The sequence below is a fragment of the Triticum dicoccoides genome, chromosome 4B (assembly GCF_002162155.2).
Source record: "Triticum dicoccoides isolate Atlit2015 ecotype Zavitan chromosome 4B, WEW_v2.0, whole genome shotgun sequence".
Taxonomy (NCBI): Eukaryota; Viridiplantae; Streptophyta; class Magnoliopsida; order Poales; family Poaceae; genus Triticum; species Triticum dicoccoides.
In genome coordinates this window covers 306,530,286-306,539,053 of record NC_041387.1, presented here as the reverse complement: position 1 = coordinate 306,539,053, position 8,768 = coordinate 306,530,286, and positions in this window count along the sequence as shown.

The following is an 8,768-nucleotide window of genomic DNA, read 5'->3' as shown; positions in this document are numbered from 1 at the left end:
CGCGAGCAGGTCGCTCGCCCTACCCCGCGTCGTCTTCAACCCCGCGACGCCAGGCAAAGGGCGCTAGCCTCGCTCGCCATCGGCGCTGCTCTCCCCATCTGTGCCGGCAGGCATGGGGGCGGAGCCGTGCGGCTCGGCCGCGCCCGAAGGAGGAGGCAGCAGGAAGGAGGCGCCTTCCTCGTGCGTGTGCGGACGCCATCGGAGCAGTGGCTTGGACGCCGCCCGTGCCGGTGATTCCGACCACCTTCCGCGGTGTGCTTCACACCGGAGAGCTCAGGACAGAGTGTCGCATCCATCCAGATGCCCAAGGCATGTCGGGGAGGTCCGAAGAGGTGGAGAGCGGGATGGCCGTGGAAGAGGCTGCCGGCCATGGAGGTGGACAGAGGGCACGAGGGGCCGAGAGAGCTTGTCCGGGAGGTTTCTGGGGGAGAGGGAGAGTGTTAAGAGGACAGAGAACTCGAGGGGGGGCTCTATATAGAGAGGGCATTGGTGCACAGTGGGCGCGGTCTAGGGCGCGCTCGGTGAGCTCCGTAGAGGGAGAAGAAGGGCCAGGGAGGAAGGTCCCGACAGTGTTGCGTGTCTTGGACGTCGAGGCAACCTTGGGAGACACGATTGAGAGGCCCGAGGTCTACGGGAGCATCGGGCAGAGGGCGGCTACAGTGCGGGAGTGCATTGTAGTGCGCTCCGGAGCGTGCATATGGCTGGCATGACCATTTTTCTAGCGCTCTGGGCTTGGCCTCTAGTGTCTGGGGGCTCTAGGGGGTAGTAAAGAAGTGGGGAGGGGCATTGGATGCCATAGATAGCTAGTAGGAGAGGAGAGAGGTTGAGGGAGAGAGAGAAACTGCTGTCCAGAGGGGTAAATGAGGGTGTTTCACCCATCAATCATTGAGAAAAAGCCAGGGGAGAGCTACCGGAGGTAGAAGAGGTCTAGGAGAAGTTGTGGTAAAAAGTAGAACTCATGGAGATTAGTTGAAGTGGTGAAAGTGGTGTTTTTAGAAAAATGGCAGAAGGTGTTTGTTGTTGGTCTGGGCAAGAAGATGAGCTCCTCTTGTCATAAGGCTTGACAGGGCCAAATGGCATGAGAAAACAAGTGGTTCCACCAAGATTGAGTCCATTTGGGAAAAGTTGCCAATGCAACTTTTGTAAACCCTAGAAATCAACAGAAATGGATTTTCCAAGATTTAGTCATGCAAATATTTTCTCCTTGATGCACAACTTCTTGTAGTGCCATAATTTGAGGAATTGAACATGTCCAAAAAAATTGGGATCAAAAGGAGACACTTGGCAATGTAGAGTTGTTCAAATTTGGTTCTAGACAGGAAGGGCTTTGGGGCACTTTGATCAAGATAACATTCTCTCCAACTTGTGCCATTTGGTCTAGATGAATAATTAGAGCATTTGAGCATGTGCACCAAGTTTGAGAACATTTGGACATGTTTGGCAATGTAAAGTTGCTCAAACTTCCAAATGGACAGAAATGGTTTTGAGGGGATTTCATGGGGTTATACTATTCTTCATGACATGAGACTTGTCAATATCATCAAACATGTCATATGTGACATGCTAGAATTTTCTTGGAATGTTTTGAGAATATTTCCTTTGTAAATAGTTCAAAAGCTTGAAATATCCAGAAAGGGATTTTGAGGGATTTGACCAATATTTTGAACATGACCATGTGTTGAAACTCATATATATGGACAATATATGTCCACTGAGTTTCCATAAATTTTCCCAAATATTTTTAAATCATTAAAATAATTTTAACCTATTAAAGACCATTTCTGGCCTAAAGAAAAAGCCTTTAAACAAAATAAGAAAATAACTTTTAAAATTATATTTTTGTTGTTTATGGGAGTCCTATACCTAATAGGAGTCAAACATACTCTTTGAAAGATTTTTCATATCCCAAATCAAGTACTTGCAGTGCAAACCTCAACTTAGGGGTTTTTGGAAAACTAAATTTAGAAAATAATTTTTGGCCAAATTATTTTTATAAGAAAATTCTATACTGTACTATACACATGGCATGATCATTGGGCAGAATTTTTGGATCAAGGAGAAGGAGTATAAGAGTTGGAGGATTTATTTGATTTTTAGAGAATGTGCAAACAACAGACAAAATCCAATCAAGGCAAAGTCCAAAACACTCAAAAGTTTTTCTAAAACCACATTTTGTCATGATTTACTAGCTTAAGTGTTGTATCATGAAACTCAGGGTGTGACAGGCATGCATGAACCCCCTGGTCGGGTGCGCCGACGTTTTTCGCAACCTCCGATGGACGGAGCTCGGCCGGAGCCCATCGGAGCCGGCCGGGGCATCCCCGGCCAAGCCCAGCCGCGCCTCTACCTCGCCCCGCTCTCTGTTTCTCTCGGGCGCGAGTGCGAAGAAGGAGCGGGAGGGGAGAGAATGGAGTGGGACCCACCCGTCAACCACATGCGCCGCCAGCCCCACCACTGCCCACGTGGATAAGTAGTCACGCCCTCTCGCGAGTTCGTTTTCCCGTGAGTAAAGCGTAAACCCAGCTCTTACGCTTTCTTTGCTTGAAAGTGTATTTTATCTCTTCTTAAGCCCGAAATACGCTTAGCTTTACTGAAGGCGTATTTGCTTTCTGTTTCAGCCCTAAATGTGTTTTATTCTCTCGAAGGCGTATTCCTCTAAATGCGCTTTTTGTTTTTCAGCTTAGGGGGCATGTTTGTAGAGTTATTTTTACATATTGGTCCCTGAACTTCGTCGGCCTATAACTTTTTGCTCGAGGCACCGATTGAGGTGAATCCAATGCGCACGTCTTCGTCTCGTCGAGCCCGTTCTGTTCCTATCATTCTCAATATGGTTTGACATATTGGAAATGACCATTTTGCCCTTGCCCCTAATCAACCCCCTCCGAGAGAGAACCCTTTCCGACGATTCTTCCCGCGGCTTCACCGCACATCTCCCCAGAGTATTCTTCATGCCCAGGCGAGCCACAACACCCACTTGCATGATGGCCATGCAGTAGTGATACGTCTCCAATGTATCTATAATTTATGAAGTATTCATGCTATTATTTCATCCATCTATGATGTTTTATAAGCATTTATATGTCATTTTATATGATTTTTGGGACTAACCTATTAACCTAGAGCCTAGTGCCAGTTTCTGTTTTATCCTTGTTTTAGTGTTTTACAGAAAAGGGATACCAAACGGAGTCCAATTGACGTGCCAATTTTTGAGGATTTTTTCTGGACCAAAAGAAGACCACGGAGCATCGAAGTTGGGCCAGGGGAGTCCCGGGCTACCCACGAGAGTGGGGGGCGCGCCCCCCTCCCGGGGGTGCGCCCCCCTATCTCGTGGACAGCTCGGAGCCCCCCTTGACGTGAAACCAATGCCAAAAATTCCTATAAATACTAAAACTTTCGGGAATTAACCTAGATCGGAAGTTCCGCCGTCGCAAGCCTCTGTAGCAACGAGAAATCAATCTAGGCCCTCTCCGACACCCTGTCGAAGGGGGCCATCATCACCGGAGGCCATGGAGGAGGATGTCAGAGGGGCCATCATCGCCATGAAGGCCAAGGACCAGAGGGGGAAAGCCATGGAGGAGGAAGCACAAGGGGGAGAACCTCTCCTCCTCTCTCTTGGTGGTACCGGAGTGCCATCGGGAGGGGAATTATCGCCGTGGTGATCGTCTTCATCAACATCACCATCATCATCACCATCCTCATCTCTTTTATGCGGTCCACTCTCCCACACCCCGCTGTAATCCCTACTTGAAAATGGTGCTTTATGCCACATATTATGATCCAATGATGTGTTGCCATCCTATGATGTTTTGAGTAGATATCTTTTGTCTTTGAGTTGATTGATGATCTAGATTGGTAGGAGTTGTATGTTTTATTTTGGTGCTGTTCTATGGTGCCCTCCGTGTCGCGCAAGCGTGAGGGATTCCCGTTGTAGGGTGTTGCAATACGTTCATGATTCGCTTATAGTGGGTTGCTAGAGTGACAGAAGCTTAAACCCGAGTAAGGGGGTTGTTGCGTATGGGATAAAGGGGGACTTGATGCTTTAATGCTATGGTTCGGTTTTACCTTAATGAATCTTTAGTATTTGCGGATGCTTGCTAGGGTTCCAATCATAAGAGCATACGATCCATGTAGGAAAAGTATGTTATTTTATGCCTCTCCCTCATATGAAATTGCAATGACGACTATCGATCTTGTTAACAATTGCTTAGGACAATTCCGCACATCGATCCACCATTATTCCACACTCGCTATTTATATTATTTAGTAATATATTCTAACTTTATGATAACAACACCTACTTTTATATTTTAGCTCTCCGATATCATACAAAGTTATCCTCTTTATACCCATAACATGGTTTTATTTCTTGTTTCTAGTTGGAAGCAAACGTTCGATGCACGTAGAGTCGTATCAGTGGCATATAGGGCTTGAGAGAATATTGATATTACCTTTAGCTCCTTGTGGGCTCGACACTCCATACTTATCACTGCCACCTTTGGGAATTGCTACGATGATTCCCTACACTTGGGGATTATCAAGCTCTTTTCTGGCGCCGTTGCCGGGGAGCAATAGCGTGGGTTTGATGTTCTCGTGTGTGCTCGTTTGCTTTCTTTACTTAGTAGATTTTGTTTTTCCTTTTTGTTTCTGTTAATTTGTGGGTGAAACATACAATTTTTTTAAAAAATAATGAAAATACCAAAAAATATTTACTTGCCTCTCATGCCTAAAAAAGTTTTTCAAAAAGAGAAGTGTTTGGAAAGTTATGCATTGAAGAAGTGAGGGTCGACCTTGAGCACTTGTGTTCATGCTCACGGAAACAATGTAGAATTTTTCATGGAATTTTCTCTGTAAATAATTTTCCCCTTGTATATATTCATTGTATTATAAAAATAATGTGCGAAGCTTTGGTTGTAGGATGATAAGATTGCTTGCTTACTATGTGCAGAACAAAAACAGAAACTGTGTCTGTAGTGCATGAATTTACATTTTTTACTGGAAAGTCAAATGGGTCTGAAACTTTTTGCACATTACTTCTGTACAAATTTTTCAAATTGTCAAATTTATTTCATAATTGTTGGAGTTACAGAAGTTTACTAAACTTCCAGATTACTACAGACTGTACTGTTCTTAACAGATTCTGTTTTCCGTGTGTTGTTTGCTTATTTTGATGCATCTATGGCTAGTATCGGGGGGTATGAACCATAGAGAAGTTGGAGTACAGTAGCTTTAAGACCAATATAAACAAAGAATGAGTTAATTACAGTACCTTAAAGTGGTGGTTTGCTTTATTACACTAACGGATCTCACAAAGTTTTTGTTTTAAGTTTTTCTGAATGAAGTCTTTGAAGAACGAGGAGTTACCGATGTGAGAAGAATAAAAAGAGACAAGATTTCAAGTTTGGTGATTCCCAAGGCACCCCAAGTAAATATTTCAAAGGATACTCAAGCATCTAATCCTGGGGATGCCCCGTTTGGCATCCCATCTTTCTTCTTCAACAAATATTGGTATACCTCGGTTTTTGTTTTGTTCACATGATTCACCTCCTTTTTGTTTTTATTTTTCTTTAAGAATCATGCTAGTATGAGATGGCTCTTCATTGGTTTATAGAATACTTCATGTGCTTCACTTATATCTTTTAAGTATGGTCTTATAGAATTGCTCTTTGTGCGTCACTTAAATCGTTTGAGTATGGTTTTATAGAATGCTTCGTACGCTTCACTTATATATTTTGAGCTCGGATATTGGCTAGTCTATATTAATTGTAGAATGCTCCAGGAACTTCACTTATATCTTTTGTAGTATGAATAATACTATAACTTAAAGTGGGTTTGGAAGAGTGTCAACTTTAGGAATTAGTGATCCCACTATCTTGGAGGGTGTTGAATCTTCGTACGATATTTATGAAAGTGGATTTGGAAGAGTGTCAACTTTAGTTAGTATTCCACTATTTCAGAAGAGGTTCCAATTGAGTATGAGAACAAAGTATCCATGATGCTACTGAAAATTATTATGAGGGAGGAGTATGTGCTTGTAGGAGTTGCAATAATGTCAAGTTTCCTCTCTATGTGCTTAAAGTTTTGAAGTTATACTTGTTTTGCCTTCCTATGCTAGTTGACTTATGTTACTATAAATTGTGTGCTCACAAAATCCCTAGGCATAGGGAGTGAGTTAGATTTAAATGTGCTAGTTATATTCTTCATCATGCTCTCTTTGTGTTTCAAATCTTTTCTTTTATGCGAGCATCATTGAAATCATCATGCCTAGCTAAAAGGTATTAAAGAAAAGCGCTTGTTGGGAGACAACCCAACATTTATCCTTACTGTTTTTGTGTGTATACATGATTAAGATACTGTAGTAATCATGTTTTATAGCTTTTGTTTCAATAAAGTGCCAAGTAAGACATTTGGGAAGACTTGGGTGAGAGTTAATGTGATCTTGCTGTAAAAAACAGAAACTTTGCGCTCACGAGATTAGCTGTCATTTTTTACAGAAGAGTGATTTTGAGTTGATTATTTTTGCAGAAGATTAATAGACAAATTCCTCACGTCCACCAATTTATTTTATAATTTTTGGAGTAGCAGAAGTGTGGTTATTGTAAAGATCATTACAGACTGTTCTGTTTCTGACAGATTCTGTTTTCATTGCATACTTTGCTTATTTTCTAATTTCTATGGCTTATATTTTTCAATATAAATTGTAGAAATGATATGTTACAGTAGGCATTATGTGCAAACAATTATGAACCTTGTCTTTTACAGTACCAAAGTGCATGGTTTACTCTTTATCATACTCACCTATCTCACGAAGTTCCATTAAGTTTTGTGTGATTGAAGTTTTCAAGTTTTGGGTGAGATATCGATATGAGGAGAATAAGGAGTGGAAAGACCCTAAGCTTGGGGATGCCCAAGGCACCCCAAGGTAATATTCAAGGAAGACTCAAGCGCCTAAGCTTGGGGATGCCCCGGAAGGCATCCCCTCTTTCGTCTTCAAAACTATCGGTACATCTTACTCGGAGCTATATTTTTATTCGTCACATGATATGTCTTTTACTTGGAGCATCATTTTATTTTGTTAATATTAGGTTGCTGTTATTTAGAATAGTGTTTTGCATCTTTATTTTCAATAAAAATGTCAAGGATAGCCTTTACCATGCTTATTTTGCTAGTATACATGTTGCTGTTTGAAAACAGAAAGTTTACCGCTGTTGAAAACATTCCCTAGAAAAGTCAGAGCATGATGTAATGTTGAAACTTTTTGCATAATGATCTCTGATAAATATACTACAGTGGGAATTTTCTCTCATAATTTTTGGAGTTAGGGAAGTATTGATACTCTTGCATTGTTTACAGGCTGTACTGTTTTGACAGATTGCTGATATGTTTGCATTGTTTGCATATGTTTGCTTGTTTAATGATTCTATTGGAGGATAGGGGTATTAAATATGCAGAGCCATTTAGTATGCAATAATAATAATCCTAGTGATTTGTTACAGTAGAAAATGATATGGTTTTGCTCTGGTTTATACTAACCTATCTCACGAGTTCTTGTTGAGTTTGGTGTGGATGAAGCTTTTGATAAAAAGAGAAACCATGATATGAGAGGAATTAAGGAGATATAAAAGTTCAAGATTGGGGATGCCCAAGGCACCCCAAGATAATATTCCAAGAGGTCTCAAGCATCTAAGCTTGGGGATGCCCCGTTAGGCATCCCACCTTTCTTCTTCAACAACTATCTGTTAGTATCGGTTGAACCTAAGTTTTTTGCTTCTTCACATGAGTTGTGCTATCCTTGCAATGTCATTTTATTTTGTTTTACTTGCTGTTTGAATAAAATCATTGGATCTGAAATTTTGAATAGAAAAGGAACCCTCCCATGGCTAGTTAATTATTTGCCTACTCAGTGTCCTTCACTCATATCTTTTGGAGTAGTTTGTCATTACTCTTGTGCTTCATGTATATCCTATGAGTAAATGGGGGAATGAATTGAATGTCATAAATATCAATTTTTATATGTTTCATATGCTTATAACATGGTTAGTGATGACTTCACACATAGAAAGTATGAGGCATAAAAGTCGTTGAGAGTTGGCAAACGTAGTTTTGGTCATCGTTGCAATTAATAGGAAGTAATAAGGAAAGAGAGGTTCACATAAAAATATATTATCTTGGACATCTTTTATGATTGTGAAGCACTCATTAAGTATGACATGCTAAAAGAGTCGAGGTTGGACAAGGAAGACAACGTAATGGTTTATGTTTTCCGACATCTCAGTTAAAGTATATTGTCATTGACCCTCCAAACACGTTGAGCTTGCCTTTCTCCCTCATTCTAGCCAAATTCCTTGCACCAAGTAGAGATACTACTTGTGCTTCCAAATACCCTTAAACCCAGTTTTGCCATGAGAGTCCACCATACCTACCTATGGATTGAGTAAGATCCTTCAAGTAAGTTGTCATCGGTGCAAGCAATAAAATTTGCTCTCTAAATATGTATGACAAAATAAGCTTTGTACGAACTTGTTGTGGAAGTAATAAAAGCGACAGACTGCATAATAAAGGTCCACATACAAGGGGCAATATAAAGTGACGTTCTTTTGCATTAAGATTTTGTGCATCAACCCTAAACGCGCATGACAACCTCTGCTTCCCTCCGCGAAGGGCCTATCTTTTACTTTATGTTTTTACTTTATGCTTGAGTCAAGGTGATCCTCACCTTTCCTTTTTTCATTTTATCCTTTGGCAAGCTCTTCGTGTTTGAAAGATCATGA